The sequence below is a fragment of the Anoplophora glabripennis genome, unplaced genomic scaffold (assembly GCF_000390285.2).
Source record: "Anoplophora glabripennis isolate ALB-LARVAE unplaced genomic scaffold, Agla_2.0 scaffold135, whole genome shotgun sequence".
Lineage (NCBI taxonomy): Eukaryota > Metazoa > Arthropoda > Insecta > Coleoptera > Cerambycidae > Anoplophora > Anoplophora glabripennis.
Genome location: NW_019416236.1, coordinates 648086 through 667085, shown reverse-complemented (window position 1 = coordinate 667085; position 19000 = coordinate 648086). Strand labels below are relative to the sequence as shown.

Genomic DNA, 19000 nt, shown 5'->3' with positions numbered 1-19000 from the left:
GGCCCCGCGAAGTGAATTAATTTCAACACTGTATATCCTAATTAATCATTTATAAGTGATTTTTTTTTGCACTAAATATTTAGTTAATTAAAAGCCAAGTCAGAGTAAAAACTGATTTTAAATATTAGAAAAAGTCTATTTTAAATTGGTTTTATATACTCAGAATAAAGTCAAAAGTGGCTCAATTGATAGTTAGCAGTAACTCGGATTTGAGTAAAACTCCCTCATTTCTGATTCAATAGTTTCACTGAGTTGTACTTATACTGATAGAATGAAAATTTCACTCAATCGGGTGTGGACAGAAATTGATACATTACCGAGTAAAATTGAGTGAAATTTGAGTGATTTTTTTTTACAGTGTAACCTCTTAATGTAATCTTGGTGCTCGTCTATTCTAATAGTCGAGAGGTCTCTCCTATATAATGTTTATTGCATTCTCAAGGTATGTTATGAATGTAATTTTTTGCATTTTAACAATAAAGTTCGTATTTTAAGAGTGAGGTGTGATCAAATAACTTTATATTTCAGAAGTTACACACTTGTATATCTTTTTCAGATGTTATTCAGAATCAGTAAATTTAATTTTAGAGCCTCTTTTCAATTTCCTCTTTAAAATTTCAATTTCAGAAAGCGTGAAATGTATTTCCGACAGCTATTAAGTTTTTATATTTGACAGTTACTAGCTGTATTATATGAAACCATAATAATGCAATGATAAAATTCGACAGAAGACTTAATTGAAATACAATGTGAATTTTCTGAATTAAAATTTACTATTCTGAAGTAAAATCGGCGTTTTGTGAAATTAAAATTACGCGTTCTTTCTGAAAAAAATACCTGATCTATAATTAACGTTTTATGAAATATGTATAGAAAAGATGTAGATACAGGGTGATACAGCGAGGAATTCAAAATTTTCAACAAAAAAATTTGTCGTTTGTGAAAAATACATTTAGAAAAGTTAAAAATCTCTTGCAACAAAAGTATTATTAAAGGATTGTTTCCATTGACAATTAATTTATGTAACCAAATTCTGACAATGAGAAAAGTGGACAAATAAAGAAAAAGTCATTAAAAACCTTGAAATTCACGTGCAAACCAAATGTAGTTTATATTTCCTTTGTTCTATTGATATAGATATATGACTATAGATATATGGCATTTACTATTTTATTTATATCCTAATAAAGAAAAATTCAAAGAATATATCTACATATTTTTGTCTATCGAGCAATGCAAATTACTCATTGTCAGTTAAACAGATACAATAAGATCAATGGAAAATGACCGAGACTTGTGTTTTGAATTTATGTATTCTTCAGAAATAGATGCTAGGGTGAATCTGTTTTCGAAAGAAATGTTTTGTGATCAGTCTAAAAAAATTATAACATTCAGATATGGAAGATGATGCATTAGCATTTCAAATTGAAAATAGATGAAGTTTTAACACGGCTTCTTTATTTAAAAGAAAATATAGTTTTATTACATCAACAAGATTATACCCACATAATGGATACTTAATTTACTCTTTGAATTTGGTATCAGTTGAATTAGGAAAAAAACAATTACTTAGCCAAAAATCATCAGAGACCAACAGAAAATATTATTCAATTTATAATATTGAATAAATTATGTAATTCTCGGTTTGCCTTAACCGAAGTTATAAATTTAATATAGCATGGTTGGATAGCTCGGAATACTTCCTCTTCACACAGACCACAAAAATAATTTACATTTCAACCAATAAAAAAGGTATCTCCGCTATTCACCAACAGTTTGAAGAACAACGTAATACGTTTGCTTTAGTTTAAAGTAGTCTACAAATCTCAAGCGAACTTACGTCATTAAATATTGTAAGACTAGAATAAGTATTGGGGTTGCCTATATTTTACAGTATAGGAACAAACACTCAGTTTTTATTCCAACACATATTTTAAAAAAATGAATACAAATTATAGTATTTTATACATTGCTGAGAAAAGAACAAACAAAGGCAAAAATCTTCTTTTATAGACCACGTAACTTTTACAGGAAACTGTTTTCCTAAAGCCGAAAATAAAAAAGTTGCCGAGCTGTTTATTTTCTGCGAAAAAAACTAGTACTTTGATACAAATAAAATACAGGGTGTTATCAAAGTTGAGTCATTTATTATTAAAAACCGTTTATATAAAAGTTGTCAAATAAATTATTATTTAAAAAAATCGATATTTAAAAACTTTATAATACAAACCTGATTTATTATCATTTTCGATCATTTCGTTGTAAAAACATACATTGTTTGTTTACTACTTATACTGGGTATGTCTTTTTTTGTAGTTGCACGATTTTGAGTATACTTTTCGATTTGACTAAATAATTCGTACAGTAGTGCGAGATATTATTTTTGATTTGTGGCTGTTTTGTGCAATAAAAATGGACTAATGAACATAATATTAACTTACGGAGAGTGTCAACAAAATGCAGTCGCAGCATGTTGCTTGTATGCGGAAAGGTTTCCTTTACGAAATCACCCGGCTCCATGGATGTTTGTAAATTTAGCTATAAGACTCCGCGGCACAGGGTGTTTAAAGGACAACGAGGAGGTCACGCTGAAAGATAAAGATAAAGAAACCTATCCGCGTACAAGCGATATGCCGCGGTTACATTTTGTCGACACTCCCCATAAGTTAATATTATGTCCCACTAGTTCATTTTTTTTTTTCATAAAAAGGCCACAAATGAAAAAGCGTACTCAAAACCATGCAACTACAAAAAAAAATACATACCCAGTATCAGTAGTAAACAAAAAATTTATGTTTTTATAACGGAGTGGTTGAAAATGACAATAAATCAGGTTTGTATTGTATAAAGTTTTTAAATTTATTTTTTCTTAAATTGTTAATAATTGCTTTATTATACAACTTTTATATAAAGGATTTTTGGTAAATCGACTTTTTTATTCTAGTGAGTTCTAGAGTTCTAGTGAGCTGTTAAAACAAATGACTCAACTTTGAGAACACCCTGTATATAATTGAAGGCTACATCTAATTTTCTGAGACCTACAGAGAGGCCAAAAAATTGCTATGAAAGCATTACCAGTGCACTTTGAGGACGAAAGCAAAGTTTTAAGTAATGACATTGCGGGAAACAATATAAAGTATCAAAGAGATTGGAAAAGATGGGAACAAAAATTGCTGTCTGTCTTGAAGTGAAAAAGCATGTACTGAATAATATTTTGATCTTCTGCTTTGCTTGTAAATGTTCTTGTTAATTTTTTTTTCTATCGTCAATATCGCGTTTTAAAAATATGTTTTAAATACTTATTTATTGAACATTTGAAGAAAATTATACAATATTTCAGAAAATTGCAAAATTTGCATGACATTTGCAAGCAATTACAAAAAGTGCAGATACAATGGCAAAATTGCAGGCAAAAATTCCAGAAAATTCCAAACAACTGCAGAATATACATTTACAAATATTTACCCCTCGATCACAACTTAATTGTTAAACTGAACTGTTCAACTAGAGAATAGTGTAGTGTATGGTGGGTAAGAGGAATGGGAAATTGACAGTGTGCGCAATAGTATATGTTTTATCTGTTATTAAATCTAAGTAAAAGATAAAACGATATAACCATATCGTATAATCTTGTATACAATTTTCAGTACAACCGTATTTTGCATTGCGACATCTACCCGAATATTGTTATTATACCTTGTTAGATGAAACGGGGTTTCAATTTCTGTTCTTAACTACTATAAACCGCAACGATCAATAAAATTCTATAACACAACTTTAAAAATAAATGTGATAAATTCCCAAGCAATAACGACTTAATGGCCCTTCGAAAATTTTATAGGTGTTCATAAATCTGAAGTAAACTAAAGATTAAAAAGACATTGTATGGTGGAAGGTAGAACTTGAGAAAAGTACGTAGGTAGATTTTTATCATTAAATACACATAGGCATGTTTGATACATAAATATTTGATTTCCTAAATTAAAACACATATTACTTTCAATTAGACTGCGAAAAGTAAATTTTGAAAGCTAATTTTTATATTCTAATAAAAAATCATATCATTTATTGGTTTGATTATCTTTAATAAATGAATCAATTTATATTTATTTAGATAGCACAATTGCGCATTTAAATCAATTGTTTATTCGTGCATATAAATAAAAATTGTGCGTAAATATCTGGTTCTACAAAAATACTAAAATTAGAACTGTAAGGATAAGTCTTCAATAAAAGTAAATAAGTGATATACGCAAATCAATACATGTAAAGATACTTTTAATGTACATATAAAATAATGCACAAAAATTATTGAATAAGTAATTCATGTTTTGTATCGTATTAACTCTCGTCAAACCAGGAAATTTTATTGTTTTAAGTTTACTACGCTTTGCGACGTTAAGATTTTTATTGGAACCGATTGAAAGCGTATAAAAAGTTCTTTTTAGAACTAATAAATTAACTGTGTGTCGTGCAAAGCGTTAACATCCGAAACCTTTATCGAGCGTGCTCGAGAAATGATGGGATTCCGAACAGGAAAGTTAAAATGAAGGGTCACGTCTTCTACTTACTGCTGTGAGAGACGTAAGTTACAATTATTACGCCAATTATGAACAGTATTTTAAATACTATTAACAATATTTATACTGTATCTATGTCAAAATGTTAGGTTATGTCTTATAAGATTGCGAATCATATGCTGCAATTCTAAAAAAAAAATAATTTTTTTCATTTTCCTAAATTATTTAAATGCACTACATAATCTGTGGTTCTAGGTAACATTTCTAATAATCTGAAATCGTTATCAAAAATAAATTTTCTTAAATATCCTAAAAAAAATGTACAACCTGGCAATACTGTACCATTTCGCACTGTGATGTCATTGCAAACTTATCGTAAATGCACTTCCACAATTTTTCTTCAATAAAGATTGAATATAATTTTATTTTAAATGCTTATTTACTTAATTTTTCATAAAACTAAAATTTCAAAAATTGCTTAGAAACAAACCGTTTGTAATATGTCGTAATATATTAATATGTGTCAACTTATTAAATTTGCACTTATTTTTTCAAATACCCCGCATTTATAGATTTATACGTTGTTGATAAAAATAACCCTTGATATGTACGTGTCATGTTTGGATCTATTGACTAAACATCCATCACATTAACGTAGTTGATAGAAATAAATTTAAATCCAATAATCTTATTATAGCTTCTGTTCTACTTAGAAAAAATGTAAGTACATAGAAATACGCACAAACCAACACCAATTAAGTAATTACTCTAATGTTCTTGGCTTCATTGATTGTAACGTAATATATAGACTTTTTTGGTAATAACCAATCATTATCAAATACAAATTCTTAAACTTAACAATATCTGTTTCTAAATAACAAAATAATAAAAACTAATTTCAAAATAAACAATGCTCTAATTTTCACACTTGATTTACGTTATTGCTTGCGATGACATTGACATTATCAAGTATTGCCAATAAGAACTGGAATCGGTAAAATAAATAGCTTTTATTATTAATTATTATGGGCAATTAATATCCTCCATAATTTAATTAGTACCACTCAAAATGTGTACGTAATAATATGTAATTACCTAAATTATAATGTTCAAGGATATTAGTTTTTTTTTATATCCAGTATCAGTAGTGATCAATAAACTGTGCTGAACAGAAAAAAGAATGACAACGTACATACAAGCAAATTCTGCATAGTTATTATTGTTTGGATAGAATTACGATGTGGTTACATAATTCAATTAAATTGAAATGACTATTATATCTGCACATTTCTGCAATGTCAGCAATATAATGCATTACATAAGTGAAAAGGAGAGATTATTTAGTTTCGTCTGAACATTTTGGCGGAAATAAACTCAACGAATGCCTACAGGATATTTTATCAGAGACCATCAGACATTTTAAAATAGTTTTATTACGCATAATAGATAAAATTTTACACTTTCTGGTATATTTCTTTGATCTATAAAGTTTTAATATGCATATGAAATTTATAGCTGCTTTCTTTTTATTGTTTTATGCCAGAAGTAATTAAAAAATTACGTATAAAAAATTAAATCTGCTTTTTTATGAAGAGAAAGTACGCGACCATTATACTACTACTAGCAGCTCATTTTCATTAGTTCCACCTAGTCTCTGCATCATTTTTTAATGTCACTAATTTTTTCTTTCACTGTTGCATCACCGCTTAAATTTTTTTAAATACCACCTCTGAAGAAACTGTATCGAGAAGCATAATTCAATGACGAATTTTATGAATTTTACATTGGCATATAAATGTTGCGAACTTTCATTGGAGCATTCACTTCTTTCACCAGACGATATGTTAATTTTGAAACACATTTATTTTTTATTAATCCTCTAGTGGAGGCGATTGAACCGTGGGTAATAAATATACTGATGTTGAAAAAGGTTTAGCTTTCTAATCAACGAAGGCTTCTTAAAACCTTCGAATTTGGATGAGGGTCTATAGCATCAAGGTACCTTGTAATTTATTTATTAATTTTGTTTTATATTTACCAATTTTTAACTCAATTAATTGATTAAAAAATTTTGGCCGTTATTACAAAATTTTATGTAGATTTTCTAGCTTCAATAAATTAACCAAGACATTGCAGAACCGATTCGAATTTATTGAGCAGTTTTGAAGATTTTTAATGACCTATTTATTCAATAACATCAGTTGTAGAAGTTTCAAAATTTTTACAGGATATTCTATATAAAACTGTCTATCCATCTTACCTTAACCTTTAAAATAAATGAAAAAAAAGTTTCAATGAAAAATCAGGCACCATTTCATAATTAATATTGAAGAAGTATAACAATATATTCTTTAAACAAATTTATTTAAATATCTTAGAAACTAGTGATTTTCTTTTTTTTAACTTTAAATACGCAATTTTACAATCTAATCGTATTTTTTAAAAACAACATCCCTCAAATGATTGTCACGGGAAGATATATTGTTTGTAAACGGTTAACAAAATTCAATATTACACATTGTATCTAATCACGATTAATGTTCCTTATTTTCTGATCAATTGCAAATTTTAATTCTTGAAGAAACCCTATGCCACCTATTGCGGGGAATACTTGCGTTCACGCCATAGTCGCCCTTATTGTTGAAGAGTATCCAAGGTATAACAATAAAAATATGTTTTCCACAATGATGTAATTAATCAATCCCACATGAAGGCTGCGAAATTGGTGACCCCGAAGTGATCGAAAACTAACCAAAAATTTTGAACGGGGGACAGAAGGCTGCAATAAGGAGCTGCAGTGGCAGCGATCACCTTTAGCTTGAAGAATTCGAACGAAAACTAGAAGGACGGTGGAGAAAAGTCAAGAAAAGGAACCGATGTATTCGTGGTCGTGAAGATCATATCGGATTTCAGCAAGCAATTGTTGGTGGATTTATGAGAATGGGTGTAAATTGCAAAGAATAATACTCTTGCTTTTGAAGTTTAACTAAAATAGCTTATATTTATATTGGTAACAGTAATAGAATTCCCCCTAAAAATAATATTAGTAACCTAACAGATTCTGATAATAGTGATAGTACTGTCATTCCGATGGGACGAATCAAATAGCTTCATCATCATTCAAATTACCTAAATTTTGGGTTATTATTAACCCAGAAATTTGGTTTTATAAAATAGAAGCTCAATTTGCTGTAAACAAGATTAAATCAGTTAGGGTTAAATATGATAACATCACTGCTATATTACCTTTACAAGTTGTGTCAAATATCATTGATGTTATTGAAAACCCTCCAAATAATAATTTATATATAAATTTAAAGGAGAAAATCATTACTAGTCTAACTGTTAGTGAGGAGCAGCGTTTAGATGTGCTATTATCAGGTTCAGAAATAGGAGATAGAAAACCCTTTTTTTTAGAGATATGTCAACATACTGTGTTGTCCTGATCCTTTAGTTTTTAGCAATCTGAATTTTGGATAGATGGTAATGAAGATTGCGTTTTAACATTTGCACAAGAGAGATGAGAGAGATGTATTCGAAATGTTCACAGCCTGAGAATGCTTTTTGTCCGAACGAGTTGGACTCTGCTGAAAAGCTATTCTTAAATGTTCAACGTTCTCAACAATATGAATTGAACCAGTAAGTAGTACCTTGATAAGCAACACTTTCGCGATCACAAAACTTGCTTGCCAATTGGCTAATTCCTTGAACAATTTCTAGCGTCATAAAAATTGTTTGATATAAAATGCTCTTTTGTTTATTTTTACAATTAAAACAGTTTGACATAACAAAAAAGTAACGTGAGAATATTGTCAAAGGAATAAATGTAAAAATCTGGATCTAAATACCAATTTTCTCCAAAACCTATTTTATAGAAGGTGCGTTCCGAAATAAACAGGACTTTGTAAAGATAAGAACAACAAAAAGTCAAAAGTATTTTTTATATTCAAAATAGTCCCCTGACGATTCAATACAGCGGTCTAAAAGCATGTCGATTGTGTGTTTTAGATCATCGGCCGAGATGTCCTTCAGGGCATCGGTAAGCCTTTCGGATAGCTTCTATGTCTACAAAACGCTTCTCATCATAGACAAATGTATAGTTTCGAAAAGGTAAAAGTCGTAGGTGCCAAATCTGGCGAATACGATGAGCGGTGGACAGTTAAAATGCAATTTTAGTAAAAAAATCACAAGTCTGAATCGATGAGATGGCAAAAATCACTAACTTCATTCTGCGCAATATTCTGGCCGAATACGAAGCACCAAAAATTTCAAAACACCAAGATAGAATTATGCATTAACGGTTTGGGCAGTGGAACGAACTCATTGTTAACAATGATCATGGAATCGTAAAAGCAAATCATCATTGTCTTCACTTTTGACTTCTCCAAATCAGGTTTTTTTGGTTTTGGCTCGTATGGCGCCTTCCATTCGGCGCGGTTTGGCGTTTGGTTCCTGGATTATATTGAAAACACCACGTTTCATCACTAGTCATAATGTTGTAAAGGAATTTTGTGTCCTTTTTGGCCTCCTCGATGATGTCCTTGGAATGTTGAATTCTGAGCAATTTTTGATAGTCAGTCAACTTGTGTAGAACATTGATATTTTTGAGATACCGAGTTCCAATTCCATGAAGTTCAAAGAATATCTTTCACGCACAGTTTTGATGGAATCTGCGGTGATCACGGAGTTCGGTTGGCATGTTGTTCATCATTTATGTCCTCACGACTGTTTTTATACCGCGTATACCACTCATGAACTCTGCTACGGGATAAACAATCATCACCGCAAAGTTGATTCAACAATCGAATTGTTTCAGTAAAAGTTTTACCAAGTTCAAAACAAAACTTTATATTAATTCTTTGTTCGATGATCATTTTTGTACCAATGACACAAACGTACTGCCACTTCAGACGCAATAAGTCCGCTTCTATTCGTCCAAATGTCATGAAATTTTGACAGTACCTACACCAGTGAATGATCTACCTTTCCGACGCTACATGCTAATAGAAATACCTACTTTTGAAAAGTCCTGTTTACTTTGGAACACATTTTGTATATTCCAATTTTTGACCCAATAAACTGCTTGAGAAAGTATCACAATTCATCATATTTTTATGATTTAAATGCAATTTATTGACCAAATGTCACGAAGTTTTAGAATTTAGAAAATTAGGGACTGATACAAAACTTTTAATCCACAAAGTATAAGTTTTTAATTTGTAGTGTACTAGTAAGCTATTCTTTGTTTCATTCTAGAATGACACAAATGATTTCATGATAAAATATTTACATTTTGATGACAGAACACATAATAATATTTTTGTGAGAATAGTTCGCTTCATGACCCAAAACCCGGGGATATTTGCATAAAAGACTGCTCACCAGAGCCATAATATTATCTGTGAAACTGCAGGTATGCCGGTGTGGGCATCGAGCGTGTCGAGAACATGCGGACACGGCCTTGTAGGTCAGGACTTCTCGAGAAAGCCGCAGGTGAAGTTGGAGTTATTCGGACACGTGGTTGGCACCGTTAAGGCCAATGATAAATTGTCAAATCATAACTGATGTTTGCTGCACACGATACACGTTCGATAAGATTTGCACGATCGGTCGACCTCAAATTCCACAATTTTTTTACCTATAAATTAGTTTAATATTATATTGTACTGTAATCTAAAATTTATAGGTACGTTTTACAGCTATACACTCGGAATAGCCTATTAGAACCAAAACACTTGCATTTTTTACTAATGTTTCGATTTCAGCAATTTTGGTCGCAAAATTATTATTTTTTTTTGTAAGGAAAAACAACACAGTTGAATTCTTCTAATCAAAGATTATATAACAATAAACGAATGGGAAGTACTTTTATATTTATTCATGTTGTAAAAGTTTGGAACATTGTATCTGCGACAACTTGTATAAACAATTTAAAATAAATTGTTTGAGGTTAGCATAATCATCTTACAAAATGCAAACGTAGTGATGTAATTTAAAAGGTACAAATGTTAAGCTTTGTTAAAGTCAAAAATACTAATTGTACATTACTTTAAACTAAATTAATAATGTTATTATTTTCTAGTAGGTATTTATATTGTCAAGGGGTACAAAGGGTAAAAATTTGAGTTTAATAATCTCTCAATTTAATTCAAATAAACAAATGTTTATTTTCATGGTCTACCTACCTATTCATGTAATCCTTTTTCATTCTTGATACTATGTAATAAAACTTTAAAATCGATTTTTCTCGAAAACGAAGCATTTTATCGAAGTAAATCAAGAGGACATTTTGCTGTGAAATACTCATATCTATCATAGATTTGTGTTTAAATTTGAAATTGACATGCTAAAAATTGGGAGCGTATTTTACCCGTGAGCCCCCCTGCCTGAGACACCCCTAACTAAAATGTTTAAATAGTTTTCATGTAGTTCGTTAGAACATTTATTGAGTATCCAACATACCAAAATTCATAATGATACGTTAACTGGTATTGGAAATATTTTGAAAAATATGGTCTCTTAAGACCTCTTTTAGGGGGCATAGTTCGCTTAGGAAGCGTTTTTAGACCCCTGTTTATAGGAAAAAATAATCGTACAATCTACTGCTATAGTATTGCACACTAATTACACAGAATATTATTGAAAATTTCGGTTTTATGGAATTTTTCACGGAACACATTTTATGTCTAAATCGAATAAGTATAAGCTCTTTTATATTTTGTTATTCGTTATCAAAATGTATAATTATGCTAATTCAAATAAGAAAATCTGAATTTATTTAAATTAGTTTAAAAGCAGCAGAAGTAAAAAGTATAACGTAAGCTTGTCGTTAGTAACCAATGTCATAAACATAAAATAAGTACCCAATACTGCAGTGTAAGAGAAAATAATATGAAGACCTACATAAATATCCAGACGGTTTTCTTATAAAAGGTTCGAAGGTCAAAGCTATCCTGGAAGAAGTGAAAGTTCTGGCAGATCACATAATAAGAAAGGGTTCTGCAAGAGCACTTAAGTGTTGTGAGCAAACAAAAAACTGATGAACTAGTTAAGAGGATTTCGTCAAGTCCTTATGTTATTTTGAAACTTGAAACGTGAAACAAAAATCACAGTACTGAGCCCAATGGGTCAATGAGCAGCATAAGAGATACTTCTCGATCACCTTCTCCATCAAACAACTATCAACAATCACTGATATGCGAGTCGGTACCTAATAGATAAAACCTGTGGATTGAAACAGAGAATGCTGCAGTAGATGTACACCTCGATAGTCGAGACTCGGTAAAGTGGTCTGATGGCCCAAAGGGAAGAACTAACTAAATTTTAGAGATTGATCTTCAACGGTATACCAGGAGTTGTGGCATCGACTCCAACAACTGCCTTGGATGTCTTAAGATAATTGCTCCTCATAACAAAGAGCACTCCAAGATCTTGTAATGCATTACTCTCCGAGATTATGTATGAGATAAGCTCTAACATATCAGAATAACTGAAAATAACAGCGACTCGGGGAGAATGGGAGTCGATATACAATGCAGTTGTTATGGATAGCTCTAAACTGAGGACTGAGCACACTTATAAAAAGCGAGTTGTTAAAGTATAAAGCCTGCTATACTTCCATAAACGTTACCAAACGGCTCTGATAAAATAAATCCATGTATAATTCAACTATTAAATATTTAAAATCTTTTCTATTCACAAAAAGCGCATTTTTTACAAGTGTGATTTATTGTGTCTTTTTCCCACTTTACAACTGTCAACTTTTAAGAACCCATTCACTTGTATTGTTTACTAAACGGTCCCAGTTGCCTAAGAACGACAAGGGTTGTGAAAAATCCTACCCGTACCTTTCATTGTTTCCGTTTATTCCAAACATTGGCCAATACCGCTCTGTACAGTTAAACAATAGAACGTAAAAATGTGGAACAGTTATATAATTATCATTATTTATTCATCTGAATTAACGGCAAACCAACAGCCGCGTTATGCAAACATTACGACTCTGTATCATGTTTGCTTCACATAGTTAACCGCTAGAACAGAATATGTAAATTGAAATTACCCAAAATTTTACTGAAAATATGTGTCAGATGGAATGGTGGATAAACTTTCCTGTATTTGTAGGTATACACAATGTTTTTTAACCTTTTTTGGTCTCTTGTTTAAGTACAGCATACCTACATACACTTAAGTACACCTAATATTTATCTGCCATTATTGTGACAATGGTTCATACACTAGTTGTCAAGTCGCATTGGTAAGTTGCTTAAAAACGAAATGCATTGACATGCATATACAAATATCTCGATAGCCAAAGGAGGTACCCAAAACGAACAAGAGCAACATTTTTATGAAACGAAGTACGCAAAAGTTGCTATAACTTCAAAATTAGTTAAAAATACTTATTTGTCATGTCAAAAAACATAATAGTGCCAATTTTTTTGTTCATAGTCTGACACTTTTCAAAATTATTGAGAAATTTCTAAGTAAAATTCAAATATTGAACGCCCTGTATCTTTGAAACAAGCAACATTTGCATGAAGCATATTTGGCTCAATCTACTTATTTTGAACAGATCTCATGGCATAAACATTTTTCAGTACTAATTAACTCCTTGCTAACGTGCAGAATAACATCAACCTTCATATGTTCTTAATAAATTGAGGTTGTGGGTACTCAGCGACAATAAAAACGTTAAATTAGCACCTCAATTCAAAGTATCTCGTTACTTATGGGAATTTGCCGGACAAAAAGATTCGAAACAGCTGCCTGCAGGGTGAACAACAATACAATCTTGTTCTTTAACTGGTACTTCCTGCCGTCTTTTGTCACAAGGCGAAGCATAACAAGATTAATAAAGTGTCCGTTAAATTCAGTTAGTGCGATAATGGCATAAAGAAACGGCAATGAGGAACAAAAATGGCACATAGAAATTGCGATTGTGGAGAAAATTCACATAATTATGAATATTATATCATAAACGGAACCGTTTTAATTTATTATTTAAATACTTGTCGATAGTATCAATGGATTAACGGATTTAGATAAATAGGTGAGAGAAAACTACGTATTGAAAGATTAGATAACTCTAGTGGTGAATTATAACAAACATGAGGATTATAGTTACATTTGTAACACCAGGTTTGATTAAAAATTCTTCACAACTGCATGCATTTAAACATCAAATAGTCGTTTTTAATTAAATATTAATAAAAGGGCATAAGAAATTTTATCTTCACCAAAAATGGGCAATATGAAATACCTACGAATATCATATAAATCAGTTACTGATAGTGCTGACAATACAGTGTTGCAGAAGGTCATTTAATAATTCTCTTTAAAAAAAAAACCCGTCTTAAAGTTATGGTAGACAAATATGGTACCATATGTTGAAATGCTGTTCAAATTAACAGCTTAAGGATTTCTTATTGGTTTTATTCAAAAAGAAAGATTAAAGAAGTTCTTATTTCGAGACAGGGATCATGTTCAATTCTGCACCTCATTTATTTATTTTTCCAGAGATATTTATTAAGATTATTGACAACAGCACTAGGTAATATTCCACAATTCAGAAGAATGCAAATATTACAGGACGTTTTACTCTTTTGATAAACTAACATATTATTTTACTATTACAACAAATTTGAGGTCAGTTACAGAAGTCAGAGACGTTGTACCTTCCTTATAAATGATATTCCACAAAACTCTATCTGTTTCATAATACCCTTCTCCATTCTACTATTTTCTTTGAGAAGACCTTTACTGACAAGTTCTGTTCAGACTGCCATTTCGTATCACACTTTATTAACACTATTTTCAAAGTTCTAGATTCCAAAGCATATCAACAACAAAATTTATACCGTGGGAAAGCGCGTTGACATCGCAATTTTTTATATAACTGCTTTAATAACTAGTGAACTAGCAGCCAATGATCAACAAACCGGGAAACATTGATTATTTTATGAAATCAACAATCAAAATTTATACCGTGGGAAAGCGCGTTGACATCGCAATTTTTTATATAACTGCTTTAATAACTAGTGAACTAGCAGCCAATGATCAACAAACCGGGAAACATTGATTATTTTATGAAATATCCATGTCAGTAAAAAAGTGAATTTTGATAAACATATAATGTTAATAAATACTATTATTAAGTATTAAGTATTAAGTTACTACTGCATTAAACAGAATTAAGGATAGAGACGCAACTAGAGATAAAAAATTGTAAATCGGTAAAAGATTAAAAAAATATATCTAATAATAATGTCTTCACAATAGAAGTCTGAAGCATTGTTTTCCAATTTGTTTTGTGTTCCATAATTATGAACATACAATTTTGGAAAAAATAATTTATGCTAGTTAGTGTCTTGTAAAGAGTCCGGAAAATCAAGTTATCGAATCTAGAACCAGAAGACAAGCGCTCAGCATCAAAAAAGCACAAAACAATATATAAGGCTGTAAGTACATGGTGCCTTTCGCAGGAAACACCCAGGCAGTGTCGGATGGAACACAAAGTTTTCACGCATCTTTCGGATACATCGAGCACCTAAACATTTACAACACCCAAAGCCAGAAGAACCACTAAGGATGTATGGAGGATTCAAGCCCTAAACCCCTCAAAACATAATCCGGCAATGTAACACATGACTCAACTTATAAAACATGAAACCACCCAAATAGCACCGGCTAGAAATTGAAACTTTCACGCATCTTTCCAGTTGTAAAACGTTCTGAACACCCTAAGTCAGAGCCCTATAGTATAGGCAAAGCAGACCACGACGATGCGAGGAGTCTGTTTTAACAAAAATGCCAGAAATGCCAAGAAAGTCGAGCTGGAGTACCGCGACAAGGCGAACAAGGAAACATCCAACAGCCAGCCTCATTCTACGAAAGGTCCAAGCAGCAGAGAGAACATATGTTGGCAGACTATACGAAGACCACAGCAGGATTTGGCGGAGCCACGGCGATGTGTGGTCGAACGTCTACTCTAGTATTGTTCGAATAAGTAACTAGGCCAATGTTCCTGGCTAATATTTAGAACGCTCTTTAGTTTTCTTGCTCAATTTATTACATATTATATTCAACTACCTAGTTTATGTATCATTATATAAATATAACAAATTAACATGTTTTACAATTCAAAACATAGTTAAAAACTTTTGCGAGTCAAGACTTAAATTTAGATCCCTAATCTAACGTCGAAATCACACAGGAATAACTGGGAATTTATGGCCATAACAAAGAGACTTAGATCTAAAAACAAGGTGGTTAAGAAGCTCTTAAAAGTATCCAGACAAAACAAAAAGTATTTATCTGAATGAAAACAGTGAGAAAAAGGGTCCGTTGAAAGCTTCAATAGCAGAGTGTCAGTGAGAGGGTGTTCAGCAGAGTTACAAGAAAAAAAACAAATAAGTGTCTCATCCCCCTAACAGTCCAAAACTGGACTACAAGGTAGGGTGTAGTCTCCGACGAGTCAGATGCGTTGTGGGAGGATACGCTGTATTGAAATTCCTCGGGGTCGAGGCGACACTGACGAATGTCGGTGATAGAAGGGCCTGTGGAGAGGACAGGATATGACCTTAGGCTAAATAGGGTTAAATAGCAGTTCGTCGGCTGAGATACAAAACGTTCTGTCTTAATCCAGATTATTTTAGAGTAGAAGATAAAAACAGTATTAGAAAAATCAATTTCAAATCAAATTCAAAACTGTTAAATTTAAGTCGACGTAAATACTATTTTTCAGAAATTTTTCTGTAATCTACACATAAAACTTCATCCATAAGTGATACTTTACACATTCCGCATACCTACCTCAAAATATTCCAAATATTCATATTTGTCAAAATTATTTTGAGTTAAATTTTAATACACGAGCTCATAAAGAAATGTGTTGCCACGCTTCTGGGACGCAATTTGAGTCTAACTAATTCGCGAAAGAAACATGCTCTTAAGGAAATACAATGTACCCATTATACGTGTGAAAAGCAACATAAACAAGGAAACACTCACTTTTACAAACCGAGATCGGGATTATTACATCCTAGATACGTTTCGTTCTGGTTTTTCAGACGGAAGAAAAACGTTAATAATCGAGATTACGGCGGCGGTCACCTGCATGGCTGAGACGTTGCCTTGTAACGGCTGATGACTCCACGCAGAAGAAAGAGAATGGAGAAGGAATAGTAAGTAATAACTAGAGTTCAACGCATTTGCTCGCCTCGGCGACGCAGCGGTGTAATTTGTTGGTCGGTCGAGAGGAGAATTAAAATAACCGTTCCTGTTAACTAAGATGGCTATCATCAATCTCACTCTGCAGTTGTTTGTATGTATGACGCTCGTAGCTCCTTCTAATTATGCCCTCACCTAGGCGAATAATGGGGCGGTCGGCGATGGGTTTTCCATTCACAGGACAACAAAAAAACGTGTAGCAAACATCTCACCAGGTTTATGATTGATATTACACGAAAAAAAAATATAATCCTTTTTGTACAAACTCAATACAGTTTGTATTTCAAAGATCTCTTAATTTCTATCTACAGATAGAGTTGGATGAACTAATACTGAACTTTCTCATCCACAATAGCCAACTAAATAAAAAGTTTGGTAATAATCGCCTTTTTAAAAGTTAACAAAAATCTTCGTTATTTATTAATTTAAAATTATTTCAATTAATATTAAACTTATTTTTTCCTACTGTTTGAAAATAAATTACTGGAGGACATCTCAGAAAAGTGACTTTTTTAGAGACCAAAGACTTAAGTCTTATTATATTAATTACCATATTGTGGTGGTCTTCAACATTGTGCAAGAAACTGTCACAATTGTAACCATATAGAAAAAGTACTTTTGATTAATTCCACAAAAAATGTTACTTTTATTACAACAAAATTAATTATCTATTAAATTTAGTACTTACTGTGAAAATATTTACTAAAATATATTTTATTACAACCTTTGTGTTTCTATTTAAAATTATTTAAGCAAATTTTTCAAAAAATATTGACAGACATCTGACTTTAACATCTACAGTAATTCGTTGCACTTGTACCCTTTTGTGAAATATTAACTTGTATGCCTTTATTAAATAGTTAACTTTAGTTCTTTCACATATGCAGACGTGTTAAAAGTTATTCTAACAATAAATGGATTAGCTTCAAAAAGATAGTAATTTCAATAGAGTCAAACTGTTTTACTTACTGACATCTGCTAGCTACAAAAATATTGGTAATATGTGATAGATAAAAACATTACAAACAAAGAAGTAAACATTTTTAACGATACTTTTCCGATTCGTTTGTTGGCTGCATTGATGACTGTTTTTGTTTTTTATTTCAAAACTGTAGGTATTCTTTCTTATATTATGTAGTAATTTCTAAAAGATTTGTAAACATTTACAAAATTATTTAAAAACTCCTCTACAGTAATGCGGTAGCAAAAGCTACGATATACAAAAAAATTTGTAGGAAATCTATGAAATATTGTGTTCTTAATTTTAACATAATTAGGTGTATCCTATATCAAACTATAAATAAATTTAAAATGTTTAACAAAATTATAGTAATCTTAAATACGTTTTAAATGCATTTTGGTGGAATGTGAGACACATATTATCGTATTTTTTAAATAAATTATAGTCCACAGTACAAATTTTGCAAATTTTTAATAAAATTATTCTCTGTGCAGTATTCAACAGTAGGTATTCAACAAAATGTGCTACTATTTCAAATCTGTAAGCTTATATGCAATAGGTCTTAGAAACATCTTATTTTTTCATTAGTAAAGAAGAAAAAAGTTACTCAGAATGTAAAATTGGATGAATGTGCAAAATTTCTGTCCTTAGTATGTCTTGATCTTTTGCTTGATTTAAATTTTTCTCGTTAATGAGATTTCAATGAGTTAACAAAATACTGTTAAGAAAAGACAGAATGAAAAACTGAATTTGCAATATTTCAATATAATTGGCCTACTGTGATTTCACGTAAGGGTTTTTGCCAAATTTCAAGTGTCAAGTAGTAAAGAAGGTAAAGTATTCTTAGAATACCTATTGCAATTGTGCATACTTTTATATTATAAGAAACTTTTTTTTTATAACATCTCTTGTGGAAAGAAAAACTGGAATAGTTGATAAAATTATACTTTCTAATTTTAAAAGACTGGAATTTTAAGTTTGGAACTCATAGCATAGCATTTTGTTTATAAAACAAGACTAGAGTCGTTTTAACTATTCACTCAACAGCATATAAAAAGAATTATATAAAAATTGGCTTGGAATTATATAAAAATCTTATGCATAATGGTAATGATAGATATTATATTTTTATTACTTTTTTCAGATTCTGTAGTCATCCTGGATTTTCAGAAGGAAGAATAAATGTGCCTGCGTTTTGGAATAATGCTAAGAACACTGCTGTGTCTTTGTTTTTCGATATGTACGACAGTAGGTACTTCTCAAAGTTTTATGTGACAATCACTACAAG

At 31.1% G+C, this 19000-nt stretch overlaps 1 protein-coding gene across 4 annotated transcripts in view; it reads right to left on the bottom strand.

The window, feature by feature from the left end:
- LOC108906682 (MATH and LRR domain-containing protein PFE0570w) overlaps positions 1-19000 on the bottom strand; it is a 353179-nt gene that overhangs the window by 73825 nt on the left and 260354 nt on the right. The window lies entirely within an intron of this gene.